The sequence below is a fragment of the Canis lupus genome, chromosome 11 (assembly GCF_048164855.1).
Source record: "Canis lupus baileyi chromosome 11, mCanLup2.hap1, whole genome shotgun sequence".
NCBI classification, from domain to species: domain Eukaryota; kingdom Metazoa; phylum Chordata; class Mammalia; order Carnivora; family Canidae; genus Canis; species Canis lupus.
Window position 1 is genome coordinate 48,371,034 of NC_132848.1, and position 11,988 is coordinate 48,383,021.

The 11,988-nt window shown below is 52.4% G+C and overlaps 1 long non-coding RNA gene and 1 pseudogene across 1 annotated transcript; both read right to left on the reverse strand.

The window, feature by feature from the left end:
* Positions 1 to 1,897: 1,897 nt before the first annotated feature.
* Positions 1,898 to 3,381, reverse strand: LOC140642207 (mitochondrial import inner membrane translocase subunit TIM14 pseudogene; annotated as a pseudogene).
* Positions 3,381 to 8,207, reverse strand: LOC140600129 (uncharacterized). The gene is made up of 2 exons (XR_012003309.1): positions 7,406 to 8,207; positions 3,381 to 3,666 (listed from the first exon to the last, which is right to left on the reverse strand). It is a non-coding gene; the product is annotated as an uncharacterized lncRNA (long non-coding RNA).
* Between the last annotated feature and the right edge of the window lie 3,781 nt (positions 8,208 to 11,988).

Consider the following 11,988-nt stretch of genomic DNA (forward strand, 5'->3'; position numbering starts at 1 on the left):
GCTTCATAGTCTGAATGACACCTTGGTGCAGAGGACAAATCAGCCAGTATACAAATGGTGGCCCTTGAAACCAGCCCCACATTCCACTGGCCAAACATTTCATCCTGGTGAGGGACTGTATCTTCCTGGAGGAAAAAACAGCTTTTTCTAATTTGTCTGTCCAGAGGGACACCTTTTCCTAACTGAATAAAGGTACCATATGTATTAAAAGCAGCACTAGGGGACAGCTGGAAGATATAATAAGATATTATATTAACCTACTCCACAGGACAAGTAATAGAAATCAACCCTGGCAAACAATAATAAATTTATTAAATTTCAAGAAGGGATTGAAGACCTCAGCCTCAGGACAGGCCAGAGGCAGGACAGTTCCAAGGACCTAAGAGGTTCTAGAATCCATGAACCCCCTCCTTAGAACACTTCCATGAAAGCAGCCCCATTTCCACATCTACCAGTCTCTGCCTCTTGGTTCAAAATCCCAGAATCTTGGGATCCCTGGGTGGCGCAGCGGTTTAGCGCCTGCCTTTGGCCCAGGGCGCAATCCTGGAGACCCAGAATCAAATCCCACGTCAGGCTCCCGGTGCATGGAGCCTGCTTCTCCCTCTGCCTGTGTCTCTGCCTCTCTCTCTCTCTCTCTGTGTGTGTGACTATCATAAATAAATAAAAATTTTTTAAAAAGCCTCAAACTAAATATCTTTTAAAAAAAAAATCCCAGAATCTTGACAGAGAGAATCTGATTGAATCAGCTTGATTCAGATATTCCCTCCATACCTATCAGCTGTGGCCAGGGATGGGAAGAGTCATCCAGTATAGTCTATACCATAGATTGAGTTGCTGAACTCCTCACTATATAAGGGGGTTCCCAGAGCCCAGGCCCTAACCCCTCCCCTTGGAGGGGTCACTTGTAGCAGTTCTGTATAATGACCACCTAGTATCTGCCATCCCCAAGAAGGTCAATAGCTGATCAATTCAACCATTCAGAAAAAAGTTTCCTGTGGCTGTTCACTCTGTACATAGCAGGCAATGGCATAAATAATAAAACGGAGTGGCACTGGCTGGCTCAGTGGATAGAGCACATGAATCTTGATCTTGAGGTCATGAGTTTAAGCCCCACCTTGCGTGTTAAACTTACTTAAAAAACAAACAAACAAACAAAAAACGATTATAATTGAACAGAAACCCACATGGCCATTCCCCAGGTTCAACAGATTTTTTTAAAAATATTTTATTTATTTATTTATGAGAGAAACACAGAGAGAGGCAGAGACATAAGCAGAGGGAGATGCAGGCTACTTACAGGGAGCCCGATGCGGGGCTCGATTCCTGGAGTCCTGGACCCTGGGATCATGACTCGAGCCAAAGGCAGATGCTCAACCACCGAGCCACCCAGGTGCCCCAGTTCAACAGATGTTAACAGATTGCCATTTTCTTCAGATTTCTTTTTCTTTTAAAGAAATAAAACATTTCAGCTACAGCTAAATCCCTGCCCATAGTCCTGCTCCCTCCTGCCCATGAAGATGTGAGTGCCATCCTAAAGTTGGGAGTATCATTTCCTAGAGTGATTTTGGCTTTGACTTTTCATTCTAGCTGGACCTCAGGTGCACAAGTTGAGCCAATCATTCTCTCAATGGCACACTCCCATCCCTGTTCCTTCTGCACAAAGGCCGTCTCTTGTTTTATTTTATCCCTATGATGCTCCTTCACTACCCCAGTGTCCCCCACTCCTAAAGGCAACCACATTAATATGTTTATATGTGTCCCTCTAAAATGTACATTGTCGTTCTATGTACATGTATTTTTAGTTTAGGGTTTTTGTTTTTGTTTTTAGCTTTGAGGCACTTTATTTATATACATATACATAAACTAACAAGAACTCAGAATTCATCATACATTTACTTCATTTTTTAGCTTGACCTTCTAGTAAATCATTAGCTTTATTGATCTGGGCTGAGATCTAAAGAGATCCTCCCTTGTCTGGGTGATTTAAAAGCATCATTTGTCAAGGAGCATCTCATTTTTCCTTTATTGCCAGCAGGGCTTGTGCTCGGTACTAATGCTGCTTCCCGTCTTGTGATGTAGGGTTCAAACCCACCTCTGGAATAGCCACCACTGAAGGTAGATTTTAGCAGATGTTGAGAAACATGTTTTCTCGAGGCTCCACATGCCCCATGGCTTGCAAAACACAACAGCCTGCAAATCCTGCTGCTGCGGTGGTCAGCCCAGCCTCTCCGGCCGCACTGGCTGTGACTCCAGCTCAGCTCCCCAGCCTCCGCCGAGCCCAGCCCAGCGGCCACAGCCACCAAGTCCACAGCTCTACGGCTGCCACCAGCAGGCACTGTGTGTTTTTAGTTCACATAAATGACGTGGTGCCGTAGATTTTATTCTGCTTCTCGCTTTCTCAGTCAGCACTACACTTTTAAGGTCCACCCGTAGCGTCGGGTATACATCTGGTTGCCTGTGCGTCCACCCCATTTGCCTTATCCCATTCCTCTGGTGAGGGGGAGGAAAGAGGAGCAAATTGAGAAGATGGTTAGGACCAGACTTGTCCTCGAGACACTATCCCAGGAGAGAGACGTGTCGATGAGCCTCCATAACCATACATGTGTGCCCACATGTACACACACACACACACACACACACACACACATCCCACTTTAGCTGGGGCCCCGGTGAGCGGAGGTGGGGAAACCAGGCTGGGAGTTCTATCAAAGGAAGACTTGTTTCAGAGCTCTGCTCTTACAGCCAAGTCCTTGCCCCCTCCAGGATGCCTGCCCTGACCACCCCATTCCATATGCAGGCCTCTCCCCATTCTGGGGACTGTGAATCTCATTTAATCATACACTGGTCTGTTCTAGTCTTTCTATTACTATCTTGCTAATTAAACCGAAATCAATCAATCAATCAAACAATAAACCGAAATCCTCTGGACGGAAAGGACTGTCTCTTGTCCTTTTTGTCTCTCTTGCTTAAGGCCCGGCCCTAAAGAAATGAGGGCAGGGAGTGGGAAGCAGAATAGTGACTTCCTTAATTCAGGCTCTGCTCCCTCTGTTTTAGGGACATGCCATCTCTCAGCAAACACTTAGGTGCCAGGCCCTTACAAGTCCAGAGAGAAAACATATGCTGTTCTAGCTCTCAGGGAGCCTTTTATGGGGGATGCAAACACCAGACATGAAGTCATAGGACAGTGTGGAGAAGGCAAAGATGAGCAGATACTTGAGGTGCCAAGGAGGAAATCCCAGCGCAGCTCAGAGGGAGGCTGGGGGTGCTCCTGACATCCAAGCTGCCCCTGAAACCAAAGAGGTCAATTGAGAACTGGAAGCAGGGCAAGGGGATTATGAAATTAGATTGAGTGGGTACAAGGAATACCAGTACTGCAAGCATTCCAGTTATTGTGGCTGCACATCAAACAGCCATTTATTATGTTTGCAGATTCTCCCGGTCAGGAATCCGGACAGGGCACAGCAGGAAGAGCTTGTCTCTGCCCCGTGTTGTCTGGGGCCTCCTCTGGAAGCATCCACGGCTGGGCTTTGGAATCACTGAAGGCTCATTCACTCACAAATCTGGTGGCTGATGCTGACTGGAGGTTGGGTCCCCAGTACTTCTCCATGCGGTTTTCCCCATTGGTCTCTCCAGGTGGGCTGGTTTGGGCTTCTTACAGCATGGTGGCTGGGTTCCCAGGATGAGCAACCCAAAAAAGAGAGAGAGCCAGGTGGAAGTTATATGACTTGTCTTAAATTATTTCTTCTGCTAAATTCTATTGGCCAGAGCAGTCACAACCTCCTGGCCCAGGTTCAATGAGAGGAATCAGACCCCTCTGCTCAGCCGGAGGAAAGTCAATCACATTGCAAGGAGAGCACATGGGCAACGCCTGGGTTAGCTCAGACCCCTCTGCTCAGCGGTTAAGCATCTGCCTTCACACCCAGGGCGTGATCCTGAAGTCCCAAGATCAAGTCCCACATCGGGCTCCCTGCATGGAGCCTGCTTCTCCCTCTGCCTGTGTCTCTGCCTCTCTTTCTGTGTGTGTGTGTGTGTGTGTGTGTGTGTGTGTGTGTCTCATGAATAAATAAATAAAATCTAATAAAAAAAAAGAGCACATGGGATGGGATATATATTTTGGTGCAGCCACCTTTGGAGAATACAATCACCATGGTATGTATTGATAAGATGGAGGGACAATGGTGGATGGATAGGCATCTAAGATCACTGGAGTATAGTATATAAAATGGAGGCAGGGGATCCCTGGGTGGCGCAGCGGTTTGGCGCCTGCCTTTGGCCCAGGGCGCGATCCTGGAGACCCGGGATCGAATCCCACGTCGGGCTCCCGGTGCATGGAGCCTGCTTCTCCCTCTGCCTATGTCTCTGCCTCTCTCTCTTTCTCTCTCTGTGACTATCATAAATAAATAAAATAAAAAAAAAAATGGAGGCAGCCAGATACAAGGCTATAAGGCCAGGTTCCAGAGGGTCTTAAAAACCACACCTAGAAAAAAAAATCAAAAAATATAAATAAATAAGTAAGTAAGTAAATAAATAAATAAATAAATACCACACTTAGGAAAACGCTTACAGGCAAAGGTGATTTTGGAGGCCCAAGACTCCTCCCTCCTCAGTCCCATCACCCAACACCTCATCTGTGCTTGATCAGAAAACATCTAAGCTTCAAAAAAAAAAAAAAAAAGAAAAAGAAAAAGAAAACATCTAAGACTCTCTATGGGTGGCTGAAGCAAAGGGACTCTTGGGATTGCTCTGTGCCCTGGAAGTAAGTGTCAAGGATAGCCAGAAACCAGTTTCTACCTTTGTCACTATGTGTGCATGTGTCCACACCTACCTAGCCAAGCCCAATCTATTGACTCCAGAGTCCCATTGATGCTACTGCTTGGGTCCAGGGGCACCTGGGGGTTCAGAGGAGCATAAGACTCTTTATCTCAGGATTGTGAGTTCAATCCCCACATTGGGTATAGAGATTACTAAAAAATAAGTAAACCTCAAAAAAAAAAAAAAAAAAAAAGGAAAAGAGATGCCCTTCCAGGTCCATTCTGAATGGTCCTGGGCAAAGCAAGATCCACTCTCTCCCTCCCTCCCTCTCTCTCTCTCTCTCTCTCTCTCACACACACACACACACGCACACGCACACACACACACACACAGCAGCACATGTACCCTGGCCCACCAGGTGTAAGCCAAGAAGGCAGCATCATATCAAGGAGAGAGCCCTTGTTTGGTAGTTAGGAGTCCTGGGTAATCATCTGGTCTCTGGCTATGGGCTTTGGGGAGGTCATTTACCACACTGGAACTTACAGGCAAGTGCAAGACTTGGACCAGACAGGAGTTCATCCCAAGTGTGGTCATTGGAGATCAGTAATTAAAATCACCTGGCCTGAAAACAACAATGAGCTCGAGCTATCACCTCACACTCACTGGAATGGCTCAAGTGAAACAGGCAACACCAAGTGCTGATCAACTGGAGACCAACTGGGACGCTCCTACTTTGTTGGTGGGGATGCAAAATTGTACACCCACTTTAGAAAGCAGTTTGGTGGTATCCACTAACGCTAAATACCTTCCCTATGACCCGGCAATTCCACTCCTAGATATTTACCCCAAAGACATAAAACAGATGTCCACAAGAGGGACCTGACTTGTACAAAATGATCATAGCAGCTTTATTTATAACAACTCCAAACTGGAAGCGGTCCAGGTGTCCATCAACAGGTGAACAGATAAATAAAGAGAAACCAAACTACTGATACACACAACATGGGCGGATGTCAAAAACATTTATGCCGAGAGAGGTCAGAAACAAGAGTGAATGCCATATGACTCCACTTATCACAGTCTCTAAACAGGTGGAACTGAACGTGATGCTAAAAGTCAGGCCAGCGGTCCCTTGCCCCGCCGCCCCCCCCCCCACCGCCGGGGCGGGTGGGCAGCGGTGGGTGCTGGAGTGGGGGTGGGGAGGGGAGGCTGGAGAGAGGATCCATGGAACGTTCTCGAATGATAGCACTGCTCTGTAGCTTCATAGGATGTAGGTTACACAGATGTGTAGGTTTGTCAAAAGGCACGAACCCTTACGCGGAAGATGGGGGCAGTTCCCTGTTCTCCTTTCATTTAAAAAAAAAAAAAATACAACCATCCAGGCTGCCTGTTAAGCATGCCGCGGGCACCCCGGAGCGACGGAGCCAGGGAGCCCTCTGGGGCGGGCCCGGGAATCCGCATTCTCCGGCCCGCAGCTCTGGCCTGAGCGCCTGCATTTGAGACCCAGGTCCCCAGGGGCGCCCCCCGCCCCCCCGCCCCCCGCGCCCACGATCCCACCCAAGCCTCCGGCGCTCCCCGAGCCCCCAGCCCGCTGCCCAGTCGCCCCTGGTAACCGAGAAAGGGCCTGAAAACCCTCAAAGTGCAGCCGCCCGGGGAGGGCCGTCCGCGGTGTCAGCGAGACAAGGGCAAACACAAAATGCGGGGTAATTGGCGGTTTTCTGATTCTCGGCCCTTTGTGCGGCGGCGCGGAGCCGGGGCGCGCTCCCAAGCCCGGGCCTTTCAGCCGCCGGGGCCGGGCCTCGCGCTGCCCGCGCTCCGCGGCGCATAATTAATCGGGCTTCACCGGGCCCCGGACAAAGGCGCCCATTCACCCGCCGCTCCTCCCCCCGGGGATATTGTTATTTCTGAAAACTGCAGCCAGCTGGGCCGCCGAGAAACGTCAGCGCTGTGGGAGAGCGAGCGGCCGGCCGGGCGGAGGAGAGAGGGGGCTCTGTCTCCGCGGCCGAGCGGGCGAGCGAGCGGGATTAGAGGCGGCGCGGGCCGGGCCGGGGCAGGGCAGGGGCCGGGGCAGGGCCGGGGCCGGGGCCGGGGCCTTTCTGAAGTCTGCACAAGGCCTCAGAAAGCCTCGTGATTTCCATGGGGCCCGGGAGGAGAGCGCCATGGCAATGGTAACGGGTGCATTGAGGCTTCCTAGGCAAGGAGAAGGCGCTGCATTCAGGCCACCCTGAGCAGGGCACAGCTCCCGAGTGGGAGGGCCCAGGGCGGCCGGGTGGGAAGCCGGGGTGCCCCCACCCGTGCCAGGCCTTCCCCGACAACCGGCAGGACGACTCAAGGAATGGAGGCCTGGGTCTGGGTCTCTGGAGCCTGGGGTCAATCGAGTTAGAGACCCGGGATGTGAAGACCCCATAGGCACCTGGCTTCTGCTCCAAGGACCACCGGAGGAGCTCATTCCAAACAAACAAACAAACAAAACCTATGCAGAAGCAGGCTCTCAAAGTCTGGGCTGGGGCTCATTTTGTGAAGTCTCCACGCACCCCTGAAGCCCACCCACGTTGGATTCCCTCTCAGCACCGCCCCACCCCCCACCCCATGGTACAAGTGCCCCACTTCCCATTTCACAGAGGAGGAAACGGGCCCAAGGAGGTAAACTGACTTGCCCACGATAACAGAACAGAGCTGGAACTGGGTGTGCTGCTTGTGTGCAAAAGCAGAACAGCAGGAAGAGGCGGCTGGAAAGGGAGGCTTCACCTCCTCCCTGGAGCGTGTCTTGACTGTGCAGGCCCGTCCTGGTGTCTCCTTTCCCTGGCCTCTCCTTGCGTGGGGCTGATGTACCCAGTTAAATGCCTCTAGCATGTTCTGTTTTCACCGGTTCACTGGGGTTTCTCCAACCTGCTCCATCAGAGGCTCGCTTGAGTGCAGGTCCAGAGATCACATTGGTTTTGTGTCAAGGCCAGTGCCGGTGGAGCTCCAGCCAAGGCCCATTGGACGTGAACAGCATCTCATGACTCTGGAGTCCGGCCCTTTACACCGTGCTCCCCTTCAACGCCCAGTACCCTCCCCAGGCCCCACAGAGGGCCTGGTCCCAGGTCAGCAGCACTGGGTTTCACCTTTGCCAGTGAACCTAAAGAAACGGGCACCCGTTCATTCCGCCTTCCAAAGCTGGGAACAGTCATGAACAGCCACCATGGATTTCCAAAGCCTCAGCATCCTGAACACCTCCCAGAACAAGCAGGGGCCTTTCCAGAGCCCTGCCCATCCCAGCCCATCTCGTGGAGACGTTCTGTCCCTCAGCTGTACTCTGGAAAATGTTCCCTCGGCCGATGACTGCCAGTCCTGAGCGGGGCCACTGGCCTGAGAGCCAGACCAAGCCATAGAGCCTCCTCCCACGAATGAGGGAAAGGAAGCCTCCCTGTACTTTCAGAGGAGCCCAGGCTGCCATCCAAGGCCCAGAGAGAGTGAGTGCCCAGCCAGGTTCTCTCCGCTTCCATCAGGCCATGCTGGACACTAGAAAGCCAGTATCATGCAACATCCATATCTGTGGGTGGGAGAATGTACAGAAAATTCAAAACCAAAGTGAAGGGAAAGAGAGCAGTTGAGCCAAGGCCTGGCCAGGGCTCTAACGGGGCAGATTAGCTGTCTGGTTGCAGGCCGACTCAGGCACGGCTACCGACGCCAGGGGAGCCTCCCTGGGGGACCCTGTGACCCAGGCAGCCCCCAACGGCCAGACTGCCAGCATGGCATCAAGCAGAAAAGCAGACTAGCTGTCTGCCATTAAGCAAGTTTTATTTAGGGTTTAGAGTGATCCGATGGTGTCTGGAAATAAGAGGAAGGCTCAGCCATAAGGGAACCGCATGATGTCAAGCAATGCCCTTGAAATGCACACTGAAGTATTTAAGGCAAAGGGGCAAAATGGCTCTAACCTGTTCTCAAAGGATTCCAGATGATGTAAATAACCTTAGAAAAGACGGACAGAAATTACTTGTAATATTCTTATAATTTCTCTGAAGTTCGAGATTAAAAAACCAGGGAGTGCGCACAGGCTCGTGCACACACAGCACAGCATTGATATTCCAAATCCTGTACTCAGGGATGGGACTCAACTCTCCTGCAGTCCCCTACCCCCACTCAAGCAGCTCTCACTATCTTCTGTTACAGCATTTCATGAGCCCAAGTCGGTTTGAAAGTCCTTAAAGGGTAAGGCCTGTGTTGTTTATAATCCTACTGCAGCGAGCACCGTGCTTTGTGAACGGTAAGCATTCAGCCAAACCTGGCGTCCACCCATTTGCCATGGAAGGCTTCCAGCTCTGAGTGAAATGGAAGAAGGAGAAAGAGAGAGGCTGGCCAACGGAAAGAAGGAACCAAGGAAGGTGGTTGAGTCCATACAGACTTCCCAGTCCAGCGTACTCATGTGATTTTTTTTTTTTTCGAGGTTAGAAGTCAGGCCCCCCTAATCTTCCATCCTTCCGTAGAGCTTGGAAAGTGACTCAGCCCCAGTGGGGCTGCCTGGGGAGTGCACCCAGAGCTCTTCAGTCGTGCACGGCCTGGACCTGGCCATGTCCACGTGTGGTTAGCAGAGCCAGTAATGTATCTATTTAAACTGTGTCTGGTTCTCTGAGTGTTTCCTGTAAGTGGATCTTGTCTCTTCTCTCCAGTGAGACACAGGGGGAAGGGCCTGGCCTCCTCCCGTTCCCCCCCTGGGGGGTAGGAACACAGAGTCACATAAGCCCTCCGGCACCTATACCAGGGACTATGTCCGGCTTGCACTCTCCTACACCCCCAGCACTTAGCGTGGTGGATGGCGCAAATTTGGTGCTCAGTAGAGACTCACTAAACACTCAATAAACACAGAGTCTGGTTGAGCTGAATCGAGTTGCCTGCTGTGCCAAGGGCCCACTGAGCAGGCTCTTTGAGAGCTGTATTTCTGGCCTCAGATGCTCACCATCAAGGCAGCAGAGTGTCCCCAGGGGGACCCAGTGACCTAGGCAGCCCTCAACGGCTGCCCTGTGTGCCCGTCCTCGGAGCAGCTCCCTCTGGTTGCTGTTTCTGAGGAAGACGGTGGCACCATCTTTGTGGCCAGTGTGTCACAGTCAGTGTTAGGACAGATAGTCTCTGCTTCTGAGTCCTCTCCTCCTGGTTCTGCTGAGTGGAGCCACTTGGGACGAGAAGGCTTGCTCAGCACATTTCCAGTGAGCGCAGGACCTTCTGTGAAGAGAACTCAGCTCACAGTTGATATCCCTCCACCCGGACCCCCTTGCTCCATCCTCACACCCACACCATGGCCAAGGCTCAGTGTGGGGGTAGCTGAGCATAGCACCCTGCAGGTGCCAGAGACGGAGGGGGAACAGCAGGCTTGGTGGGGGCAGGGAGAGGGGGACCAGAATGGTCGCCAGAAGCTCCATTCTTCTCCCTGGGACCTGGGGCAGGACACTTGTGATGGGGCAGTGGGAACTACTTGCAGGAGCAGAAAACTCAGGAATGGATATCTTCAGTCAGGTCTCTGGGCCCCTCCTGGGAGCCCCACCCCCGGGCTAGGAGCCTTCTGCCGGATTGTTATTGCTGCTTCAAAGGGCCTGAGCCCCTGGTCAGGCCGGAGGGGGTGGGGTTCATTCCTGGCCTTAGGGCCAGAGAGATCTCTGCACACCTTGGGGGGAGTGGGGAGTTCTTCCTTCAACATCCCCCGGCATGGGGGCTGGGCCAACTTGACAAAGCCTCTCCTGCTGTCTCTGCACCTCTCACCATGTCCCTGCACCCCTTTAGAGGAAACCGCTCTTTGGGCCTTTGGGCCAGGACTGGCCATGCTCCCAGCACACTCAGTGTTTGTTTCCAATCCAAGAAAGAGCTGGAGACTCTGGGACTGGGAACTCATTCTCCCTGCCCCCGTCTTTTCTTTGCTTTTTCTGTCCCCTTCTCTTTACCCCCAACAGCCCTCTCTGCCCCCCAACCTCTCCCCCACCAGCCCCAAGAGCTTCCAAAGTGACAAATGTAGGCCCAAGTCAAACCCTCATCTTCAGGGCTCTGCTGGCATCTCTCCTGGCTCACCCATCTTCCTCCTCCTGCTCTGCAACCCAGCCACTCTCCTCACCCCCACCCCCGCCATTCCTCTTTGTGGACAACTTTCTAAATGCAGCCCAACTTCCCCTTTTCAGTCCATAGGGCCTGTAAAACAGCTGCAAAAAGTCAGCAGCTCTGCAAAAGTTCTCTTGCAAATCGAGCAACACCCCCTGGCTGGAGCCATTGGCTTCCCCTTCCCCGGATCTGGCAGGCCAGCCTCCTCCCCCCTGTATACAGTGGGGAGACCCCTTGGTACTTACTCCCAGGGACACAGTCTCCCCCGCAGACTAATCTGGAGAGAACTCCCTGAAGGGCCCAGCACAGTGTAGTCAGCAGGAGGAGACAGCCCAAAGCCTGACCCGCAGGCCTGACCCTGTGGCCCTGAGGGACCCCGGGAAGTCCACTTACACACCCCCATATACACGTACACACACACAGGCTTCATGTTTATAGAAAGAAAGGATGGATTGGGGGCACCTGGGTGGCTCAGCGGTTGAGCGTCTGCCTTTGGCTCAGGTCATGATCCCAGGGTCCCTGGATCGAGTCCCACGTCGGGCTCCCTGCATGGAGCCTGCTTCTCCCTTTGCCTATGTCTCTCCCTCTCTCTCTGTGTCTCTCATGAATAAATTAATACTTTTTTTAAAAAGAGAGAGAAAGAAGGAATGGATTGGCTGGTTTTCCAAACCCCTTTCAAGACTCAAATTCCCCAGATCTGTCATCTCTCCTTCAGGGGCTCCTGCCCAAGAGAGAAGGGGCTTTGCCTGGGACACTTGGCTGGCCGAGGGTTGTGTGACTGGGCCCCAGCTCCCCTAAACAGCATTCCGTGTTCTCCGTGTGGCGCTCGGCCCTCATAAAACAGTGACTTTCACTCCTGGCCACACGTCAGAATCACCTGGAGAGATTTTACATCCTGTCCATCCCGGGCCGCACTCCAGAACCACGAAATCACAATCTCAGGGTGGGGCCTGGTTATCTGTCTGTTTGGAAGCTTATCCAGGTGATTCTGACTGAGCGGAGTAGAGTCGCTGCGGACAAGGCTTCTAGAAACTGAAGATGCGGCTCCAAGCCAGGCGTGCCTGCCTGCTCCCCACCAGGCCCCCCGAGGCCTCCCACGCACTCCAGGGCACACGACCCCAGGACCGCAGTCCAGGAACTGGAAACCAACCTCAGAAAGAGGCAGGAGGC